Source organism: Haliotis cracherodii, unplaced genomic scaffold (assembly GCF_022045235.1).
Source record: "Haliotis cracherodii isolate W230 unplaced genomic scaffold, xgHalCrac1.p SCAF_8, whole genome shotgun sequence".
Taxonomy (NCBI): Eukaryota; Metazoa; Mollusca; class Gastropoda; order Lepetellida; family Haliotidae; genus Haliotis; species Haliotis cracherodii.
Window position 1 is genome coordinate 6,546,873 of NW_027266341.1, and position 11,330 is coordinate 6,558,202.

An 11,330-nucleotide genomic window follows, 5' to 3' on the forward strand; every position below is an offset into this window, starting at 1 on the left:
CCAATATAGCTCTTGTAAGTCTATAATATTTGGCAAGTTACTGCAGTATCCCGAATCAAGAGAGTCTAAAATTTAATATGTGTCTTTAATCTGTAAAATATGTACATTTTGATCAGAGCCTAGATGTTAGTCCAGAGGTCAGGTGGACTTTCTAATCCACCAATCAGCGTCTTAATTCACTAATCAGTAATCAGCACCCTGAGCCACCACCAATCAGCGTCGAGGCTTCTACATTTTCGGTTTGAGTGAGTAAAGCATTAAAACTGATTTCTTTTCTCGAAAACGAACTGAAACAACAAAATAGATTTGAATTTGAGCATGTCAGAGGTCCAAAACTTGTCCTGAAGAGAAGAGACAAGATGTCAGCAATTTGTACATGTCTGATATTTTTCATACATAACAAAACAAAAGCTTCCGCCAAATTTCTAGTGGACCGAAAAGGACCCTCGTCCTTTCGTCCTTTCGTCTTTCGAAAGATATCACCGGAGTAATGAGGTTTCACTGTGTAGTACTGCCGCGCTGAGTGGGTTACCGTACCGTGCTCATGCTGTCAACCACTGGTTACCCATACATAAACACATTTAGGCTTGAGGCTATAAAAGACCACATGAACAGGAAATAGAGAGGATGCTTACTCTACTGTTATCAACAGATACGACTATAGAGTAGGCATCCTCTCTATTACGCGTACATCCAGAAATACCTGTGTTCATGTTCACGTGGGGATGCCAGGCTTTAAATTCAGCCTCCAGCAACCAACGCCTATCTTAATGAGGCGACTTATGTGATCAGATGAGCAGCCTCGGTGACTTGCCAGACTGTGTTCCAGCTTACCTCGACGATGTAGATCGTTGCTCACAATATCAAGTTTGTTCTGTTCCAGACTCGATTAATTTCAGGCCGCTATCATACAGATAGACTATTGCTTAGCGCGGCGATAAACAACAAGCAAGACCTGTGTTAATGCGGGACATACCCTGTCGTCTAAGACGCCCATACGCGAACAGGATGCGATGATTGAGGGATAGATTCCAGAATCAATATGTTTTTTTCATATGGGTGGTCCCGTCGGCTTCGCCACCCTTCGGCAGAGTTGCGTCCCTTGGAGTACCAGAAACCCATTGTCGTGGGTTCGAATCCGAGAGGCGCCCTGATTGCGATCATTGATGCTTTATGCTTTCATCGCAAGTTTCTCCTGATTGTTTAACCTGCATGCTGTGTTACAACCCTTAATGTAAAAATTAATCTTAATGTAACAATATTTACATGAAGGGTTACGTGTTAATTCTTAACTTAATGTAGAAAATTTTACATTAAGAGTAACAACCCGCAACCCTTCATGTAAAAAAGATTTTTTTACATTAAGGGTTAATATCTCCCCTTAATGTAAAATATTCTTATGAACAAAGTTTGATTGGAAATATAGGAAAAGATTTTCTATTTTCACGTTTTTGTATTGTTTTTTCTCGGTTTCTTGCAATTATTCGTAATAAGCGACAGCGTGAGAAACTGACTTTACTCAGGCCTGAGAACAAGAGGGGCTATACAAGAATGGCAGGCTCGTTATTGAGGACATGCCAGCTACTACTCTGGATGGTGATGAGCATCAGTTGTCGGCTCCAGTCGCAGAACGCGACTCAAGTGGAACATCGTCAACTGTGGATCAGGAGCAGGTGCTGCCGTCAAGGTTGGACGTTATGCAAAATCATATCTGACATTGCAAGGAATACAGAAGATTTAACCAACAAACTGTCCGACATTGGCTTCGTTTCTTTTGTATCTGAACAAGACATTGTTGCTTTATATGAAACATAGTCAATAGAAATTGATTAAATTTATTAAAATTTGCCTCCACAGTATGCTTGCCAGCCACCGGATATGGAAGTACGCTTAACTAAAAGCCGGACAATCCTTTCTAAGGGGAGGTAACTCCTACTGTATAAAATGTTTTCACTCTGGAAAAACCCTATTCACATTTTTTGTTTACCAGCCACAAAATGGACCCAGTTCCGGAGGTATTCGGGAGGAATACTTTTGATAATATATCCACAGGTAAGATATGTTGTTGATGTTCGATACAGAGAACATGCTATTACTATTCTGTTGGATGAAAGTATGTTTGGTTTCAGTAGAGCTACATTATGTGTGTTTACATATATCCACCCGGAGAGACCGGCCTGGTGTGATAACAAAGATAGACAAAATGGGGTAGAGATTTTGCTGTATTTTTGATGGAGTACACTGGAAGAGTACCCAGCTGTTTCTATCATTGTACTTTGATTTGTTTGTTTGTTTGTTGTTTAACGCCACACTCAGCAATATTCAAGCTATATGTCGGCGGTCTGTAAATAATCGAGTCTGGACAAGACACTCCAGTGGTCGACATCATGAGCATGGAATCACGCATTTGGGATACAATGACATGCATCAACCAAGTCAGCGAGTCTGACCGAAATCTCCCGTTAGTTGCCTCTTACGACAAACATAGTCGCCTTTTTCGTCAAGCATGGGTTGCTGAAGACCTATTCTACCCCGGATCTTCACGGGTCCTTTGTACATGAACAGTAGAATCGGTGTGACGCGGGACTATGTGGAGAACGATGTTATTCACCATGTTGAAAGTAATAATTACTTAGTAGATTTCCTTACACAATTTGAGATGGTAAGATATATTCATGTGATAAATTACTAAAGAACCTTGGAAAAACTCTTTGGAAATGTGTTCAATTCTGAACATACATATTGTGAATGGAAGATTTGGAACGGACTATCAAATCGGTGACTGTACATTTATTAGGCATTTTGTGAGTGAGGGAGTTTGGTTTAACGCCGCTTTTGACAGTATTCCAGTTATATCACGGCGTGTCAGCTTAATGTGGGAGGAAAGCCCGAAGTGATGCAGGTCTTAGACGTTTACCACTTCAGTGAAACCCATGAGCACGGGTATGGTGCTGACAAACCTAGAAACATAATCGGGGCGAACAGGGATTCGAACCCACAATCATAGGTGTCTGGCGTGCCCTAGGGACACAACTCTGCACAGCGAATCGCCGCGCCTTAGACGACTGGGTCACCCGTGACCCCTATTGGGCATTTAGGCTGTAGTGTGATAGATTATGGTTTAGCATCGAGTGATGATGATGATGAATGTAAAAAACATGAACGGTGCCATTATTTAAATGCGTTCAGAAGAAAGTAAAGATAACTCATAACTTATTAAGTATAACAAAGTTTGCAATGAGCACAGATAACTGTGTGGAATCAAGAAGGACCAGTTTGCACAATGTAAAAGGAGTGACCTAGAAAATGCAAAAGGCGTAGACTATCAACGTTTCTGGGACATCATAAAGCGTGTGTCTGATATACAAGACATCGCAGAATTCTGAACCAGTGTGTATTCAGGATAATCTTGGTGAGGTGGAAACATAGTGACATGTCAAGGTTATGTGCCAGAACTGACAGTTGACATATTAGAATCCCAAATCACCAGATCTGAACTTTCTGAAAGCATCAGTGACAAGAACCATAATAAAACAGTTGGCCTTAACGACATCTGTGGAAGCCATTGTACAAACATAGTTTGAGTGCTATGTACAGTAATGTTAAGGCTTGTGTTCGTTCAAACAACAGAGTATCTGGTATATTTGTTGCTTCATGGGTGTGAGGCAAGGGTGTATGCTTTGCTGAAACAAAAATAGTTATTTATCAAAAATAGGGGAGGTTTATCACGTTATGAAAAAATGGTATTATGATGGAAATGCGTATGAAGTAGTTACTGGATACAGTTATCTTGGCTTGTATTTTAGTAATAGATTATTCGATATTCAGAGATTTCGATCAAATTTCGTATTTAGGTACAATGTATTTCAGGCCTCAACCGAATAGGTTTTCTTACCATCATGGCAAAATAACCGAGGCATCTGATTGAAATTTAGTTGTTCGATTTAAAAGGGATATTTAGATATATTTTTGAACACAAAGCACATTTTATTACAATACCAACGGAGTGGAGTCTTCTGATTGGTCGAAATTGAGATAGTTAACCCTATTTAAGACTATTTTGCCATACTAATAAGTGCTCTTTATGAAACTAGGTGTGGGTGATCAGCACTACATACTGTAATACAACCTCATTCAGAAATCCAGGGTGGTCTCAAAGTCGCCATTTTTTAATTTACAGGTCTCAAACATCGAAATGAGTAAATATCTATTTAGGAATTCCTTTTGAAAACCCAATTGAATATCATTTCATTAGATTATTAGTTCATTGTACGCCCGCATCGAAGTTAGGGGGTATAATGGAATTAGCGTGTCCGCTAGTCCGCAGAAAATAACTTTCCGAACAAATCCTTCCAAACTAATTGACTGATTTTAATTAAACTTTGTACACGTGGCCACTTCAACATGTTATTGGGCACATTGTAATTGTTTGTTTTTTTTCATTTTGACGGAGTTATTGCCTTTTATTACTTCGTCATTTCAATTTGTCTGGACAACTTCTAAACTACTACGTCGATTTCTTTCAGATATGTACGTAGGTGTAGCTGCGGACACTGTACGACATGCCTTCATTAATTACCCACAGGACAGTTCTAGTTAGCTTAATTTTTATCCATACATGCAAGCTGTCCGAAGACTCATCTGGCGTATTGCCATCCGTCTTTGTACGGCGTGCGTCTTCCGTCATGCGAAATCTATTCACAATCCAATACAATTTATTCAAAAATTATGTCGAAATATAGCATTTAAGCTCATCTGGCACGAAGTTCCGTGGTGAGCTTATGTCAGCTCCCCCAGAAGATCGAATGGTCGGTTCCTAACTGACGTGAAATACTCTACAGCACGTATGCCTAATGTTCTTTTTCGCTATTTTCAATCAACAATGGTCTTACTACAAGATATGCTAAACTGCTATGGAAAAGGTACAGACTTCATATCCGAAAAATATAAACATTAAGTGGCTATATTTGACTCGGTAAAATAGTTTTACATTAAGAGTAATTTTACATTAAGGGTTGTAACAAGAGTTAACCCGCAACCCTTAATTATATATATATGTATTTCTTTTTACATTAAGAGTAAGTTTTACATTAAGGGTTGAAACAATGCTGTCCTCCAACATTAAGCTGACAGGTATTGATAGAACTGGTCTGGTCAAAGCGGCGGTAAAATCTACCCAAAACACTCATTCGTTGCCTATTCGAGGCGCTACTTATCCTCAGGATCTAAACTATTGGAACTGTCATCCAGTGGCCATTTGATAAACGTATTGGTTCTTGATTGACAGGGATTGACATTACGATCATCGATCCATGCAATTGGGATACAATTGACATACATCAACCAAGTGAGCGAGTCTGACCACCCGATCCCGTTAGTCGCCTCTTACTACAAGCATAGTCGTCTGATCGTCAAGCATGGGTTGCTGAGGACAAGCATATTCTACCCCGGATCTTCACGGATCATTAAAGATGTACCGATAGGGATTTCCATTAGTGTAGCGCATTTAGACTTGCTGTTTGCGTATTCCAGATTTTTCAGTTTCGTTCTGTGTTTGATCATTTACATTGTTCGTAGGCATCGCAAGGCCACATAAACACGTCATACATCAATACTGGACTGAGAGAATACCTATTGTGGGACCGACCTCAGTTCTGCCTCAGACCTGCCCTTTCAGCTACATTGTAGTGAAAGATGCTGACGTAAAATCATGAAGCCTCGATGTCCACGTGAATTGAACATCTGAGCGATGCTACAGGATATCACATAATTTGGGACAGTTGTCCCTCGATAAGTGAAAACCAAATGGAACACAATCCTTAAATGTGTCCCCTTCATGGACTGAAACAATAATTTGATCAGGTGTATGTGCTCTTGGTCAGATTGAATTGTGACATCGAATCATTCATAATTCAATAACATAAGATTAAATAAGAATTAGATCTAACAAAAACTTTACATAATAAACTTAAACACGTTGTCATGACTAGAAGGACAAGATAGCGGAATGTTGATGATATTGTCTAAGAATAGCGTCAGTCTTATTTATCTATTTATTTATGTATAATTTTATATATATACATGTATATAGTACACCTCTGATGATATGATAATCAACACAACAATTTTGTTCGAAGTCCAAGATATCCAGCTACTGTTGCCCCAAACCGGAAAAAAACGCCTTCAGATAGGAAGTGCATAATTTATTTGTGTGGCGGTGAACGCTAACAGTATGTGAACATGGGCTCTCAGATAGGAATTGTTGTCATCAGGCTGAGCAAGTTATAGACACGTGTATATGCTTTCTGGGACCGAGCGTAATCTGCCTTTAGATTTAATAAAGTAGCTACAAGCATAGTACTTTTCTTTTCCGATGATTGTGTAATCCTCAGTTCAAATGACCGGTTTATGCTTGTTATTGATAATTGTAATCATCTGGATTCATCAAATGTCGATGTGTCATGCGGATATTGAAAGCGAACCGAACATTGAGGAAGCAAAACCACGGCTGCAAGACAGTGTTATTCAGTGAACAAAACACCACAGCTATACCAAACGTCCTCGCTGTTAACACCAGCTACACCTTGGTGATGAGATTACTGGTTCTCACCCTCACTGTTCTGTTTGAGATATCATCAGGTGAGAGTATTTATCAGGTATATCATCTGAGCGACTTAGAAATTGTTGTGGATAAATGAGGGTAAAACAGAATTCACGAGAGTGACAACGCTTTGTTCATTACTTTCAGGGACAGACCTCTGCTCAATAAGTGAGACTGATGTAGCCTGTCTTCCATGCTGGGCGATGTGTCCTGGACGGGAAGAGAGGTGCTTCAGATGCCCAGATGGATGCGGAGGAGATTGCAGCTCTACATGTGGGGATAGGTGTCTACACGGAGCGTGTCATTACACAGACAATGCACAACTTCAGTGTTCTCATGGATGTAAAGAAGGGTGGGCAGGGATATTCTGTCAAGAAGGGTGTCCACCCAACTGCATTCTGTGTGATCAATTCAGTTCCACGTGTCTGTCGTGTGTGGAGGGGTACCAAGTTGACAACTGTACCCACATCACACCTACAGAGGCTGAACACAGCCCAGGCACAGGGACCCCCACAAGTGAGCACGAGATAACACAAGGTGAGACAGACAGCACAGACTCAACCATCACAGCCACCAGCAGTGTGAACTGTGTAAAAGAAGATCCGGCAACTGGAGCGACTTCCAACAGGAGTGAGGACAGAAATCTGAGATTGAACTGCAGTGACCAAAGTGATTCAAGTAGGTGCCATTACTTAACATTGATTTACATTTTACACGTGCATCTGGGAAAATAAGTACATAAATATGTTGTTATGGGTGCTGCATTACGAGATTAGGGGCCTGTGGGTCATAGGAAACACGATATTATTAGTATTTAATTAAAAAGTCCATAAACACGTTTGACATCAATCAATTTGACGGGTTAAGAGTCAGTCTGCCTGGAGAGCGGAAGGTCTGTGGTTTGATTACCAGTTGGGTCATACTAAATACATTAAATTTGTTTGTTGTTTAACGCTGCACTCAGCAATATTCCAGCTATATGACGGCGGTCTGTAAATAATCGAGTCTCGACCAGACAATGCAGTGATTGACATCTTGAGCATCGATCTACGCAATTGAGATATGATGACTCTATACATGATTATATTCCAACAGGAACAACAGACCTACACCCTTTGCCTCTATGGCAGGGAATTAACATTGGCATCGGTCTGGCAGTTGCTGTGGTTCTTCTTCTAATCTGCGGTGCCATTAGTTATAAACCTGTACAAAGTGCACGGAAACCTTAAACGGTAACTTGTTTCTGTTATATTGTCTCTTTTAATTCTGAGTGAGAGAGTGAGTGAAAGTTGTTCAACGCCGAAGTCATCAATAATTCAAGCATATTACGGCGGCATGTTTATAATTTGGACCAGGCAAACCAGTGACTGAATGCATGAGCCTCAGTCCACTCAGCACCTGAGGTTAAAGGTTAAATTCTACCCCGGAGTCTCGATGATGATATAAGAAAAAAATCATCACAATTTGCTGGCATATGTACTATGCCAAAACATTAGGGGATATTTTGTTTTGAGGTGAAAGAACAGAAAATTACACCAATGTCTGGCAATGAAAGTAAGTGATTTATGTGGCAAGGGCCCGAGGAAATCAACTCCCAAACACAACAGTTTGTCATGAAGCACGTGACCTCGGACAGGAGGTGCAAGGGTTGGTATGACAGATTTACCATAGTTACCAATCATTAATAAAGCAACAACATTGATCATGCGACGTTTGCAACATGCAAAAGTTTATATCTTATGCATTCCCTACATGTAAATACAGCTTGCAACTGCCCAACTCCAAAGTTCACATGTCTAATAAACAAGTTCTATTGTTTCTTGTTTGACGCCGCACTCAGCTAAATGACGGCGCTCTGTAAATAATCGGGCGTTTTGCCGGTCTCTAAAGTCTGTCATTTAAGGGGGCGGTCGGGTAGCCTAGTGGTTAAAGCGTGAGTCGTCATGCCGAAGACCCGGGTTCGATTAATGGGTACAATGTGTGAAGCCCATTTCTGGTGTCCCCCACAGTGATATTGCTGTAATATTGCTAAAAGCGGCGTAAAACCATACTCACGCACTCACTGTCATTTCTCCTTACAGCGAACATGCGTTGCGTAATAAATGGACCTAATGAATAAATAATGGACCTTCAGACGTAGGTGATGCACAGAGCCACGAAAGGTTAACAGTCAAATTACTATCTCATCCTACTGGGTACCCATTCACTGCTGGTTGGACAGACATATTGCGAACATAGTCACTTGCCTAAGGAGACACCACATGTGTTACATGTGCTTCAGTTCGGCAGGAACGAAGCCCTAATAATCCTCAGTAGTCGAGCTACCGAACCAATAATTAGTTAATCCTTACATTTGCTTGTGTTTCAGAGACACTGAAGAGGCCATTGATCAACCAGTCCCTGCTCGACCGGTTCAGGTTGCCATTGTGGATGATGACAGGGAATCCGGAATATATTCCTACGTTGTTGTCAAGGAAAATTGCTAGCAGGCAACATTCTCATTACCAGTTTGATCATCACAAGAAAAAATAGTAATAATGTTGATGTTCACGGGGCAGAAGTAAATAACTCAACAATAAACATGTCTGCTGTCGTCTTAAACTTCACCCCTGAGTTTTGTCTTCCATCTCCACCCTGAGCTACCATCCGAGGGCAAAATCTAAACTCTTGGACATATCTGTAAATAATATTCCTTATTGGCGCAATGGATTGTTTTCACTTTATAAGTATTAAGCATGCATGCAGCTATCTTCGTTGATTAATCATCACCATATTTCGGGATTCTATTCTAAGTGGCGAGGACTATGGGCTCCTCAATTGTTTCCTAATATTTCACAAACCTGATATCAAAATGGAAGCAACTGGGAGCAATATTCGCAATATGAAGGGAAAGTCGAGACGGTTCGTTTGCCAGGGAATGGACACTGGTTGTTCTCTCGCGTTTGTTTTTTAACTGGAAGAAGGAAATAACTCCTTGCAATATATCTTTTTTTAAATACATGACTCGAAACGATTATTGATTTGTCTTCTTCGTTGTGTCCTTCTTATCAGAACACTTTCCGGGTGTGTTCAGATTCAGCTGTGTAATTAATACTGTCGGTCTACCGTCCGGGTAATTCCACATACATACATTTACATATTCAGGGTGGCCCAAAGTTGAGAAAAGCTGTAATTAATGCTAACAGCATACATAAGGCTAAACAGTGGCTAAAACGACTTGAATACGGGTGTTTGCGTCGTAAATGAAGACATTATGAAAAATGTAATTCTTCTCTAGTAGCTTAAGGAGAACGCTTCACTTGTCTCTTGTATAAGCTGGATGCTGACATATTGAAAAATGGAATATTCTACGATCTTCCCATAAAGTTATAGAACTCAACGGAGTGTTATTGTACACCTCCGGCCCATATACAGTGGTTAAGGTCATGTCACATTTACAGTACAACACATATTTTAAGGACCCGTGAAGATTCTGGGGTAGAATAGGTCTTCAGCAACCCATGCTTGCCGTAAAAGGTGACTACGCTTGTCGTAAAAGGCGACTAACGGGATCGGGTAGTCAGGCTCGCTGACTTGGTTGATGCATGTCATCGATCCCACTTGCGTGGATCGATGCTCATGATTTCAATCACTGGATTGTCTGGGCCAGACTCGATTATTTTACAGACCGCCGTCATATAGCTGGAATATTGCTGAGTGCGGTGTTCAACAGCAAACAAACTAACAAAACATATTTTAAGAATCCCTTTTCCAACACGACATGACCTGATGTGTGTGCAAGGTTATGTGGAGTTTTATATTGCGAGAATGGGAGTTTTCTACAAAGGGGTTTCTGTAGACATTTGGCAAGTAAAGACCTCGGATAAACCTTTGTCTCAGCAGTCTTTATTCAAGTTAAAAGGAAATTCCTCTTCAACACTAAGACTCACCCTAAGAGGGTATATAAGTCCCACATCATTCAAAGTATTTTTATGCATGCCAGAATTTTAAAACGTAGTATTTTTGTCATTTTAATATAAGGCTTAACTGGTAAACTATCGCCAGTGACTGAAGGGTTGATATGAATCCTGCCAGGGTCCATGCAGGGAGAAAAGGTACTGTAAGTCCCCATGGTCCCTGGTGAGGTGATCTCCCTTTAGTTACTGACGCTCTCTAGTCCATTTTTATATTGTGTTTTTTTTTCTACTTTTAGATGTTCCTCAGCTAGTTTTAAATCTTATCTGTGATATCTAGTTATCATACTGTCCTTCGATGACAGGTTTTTATAAAGTCTAATGTGTATATTTAATGTATAACTTCTCGTCACGGTATGGCTGAAATATTGCCGATGTGACGATAAATATTAACTCACTCACTCAACACTAAGACACAATATGCAGATGTTTAAGCAATTCTCATTTGACAATCTTCTGCCATTGTTTTAATATTGCACGATATTCTCACGGGCACGGTTGGTCCAGTAGTCTGAAGTGCAGAGTTGAGTACCTTTGGCGTGCACGAAACCTATGATCGTAACAATACAATTTAAATACGTGAGACGGGGGTGGGGATGGGTAACAATACAACTTCAGTACGTGAGACGGGGGTGGGGATGGGTAACAATACAACTTTAGTACGTGAAGCGGGGGTGGGAATGGGTAACAATACAACTTTAGTACGTGAGATGGGGGTGGGGTTGGGTAACAATACAACTTTAGTACGTGGGGCGGGGGTGGGAATGGGTAACAAT

The 11,330-nt window shown here is 40.6% G+C and overlaps 1 pseudogene; it reads left to right on the top strand.

The window, feature by feature from the left end:
• The first annotated feature begins 6,590 nt into the window (after positions 1–6,590).
• Positions 6,591–9,167, top strand: LOC139450464 (multiple epidermal growth factor-like domains protein 10; annotated as a pseudogene).
• The last annotated feature ends 2,163 nt before the right edge of the window (positions 9,168–11,330 follow it).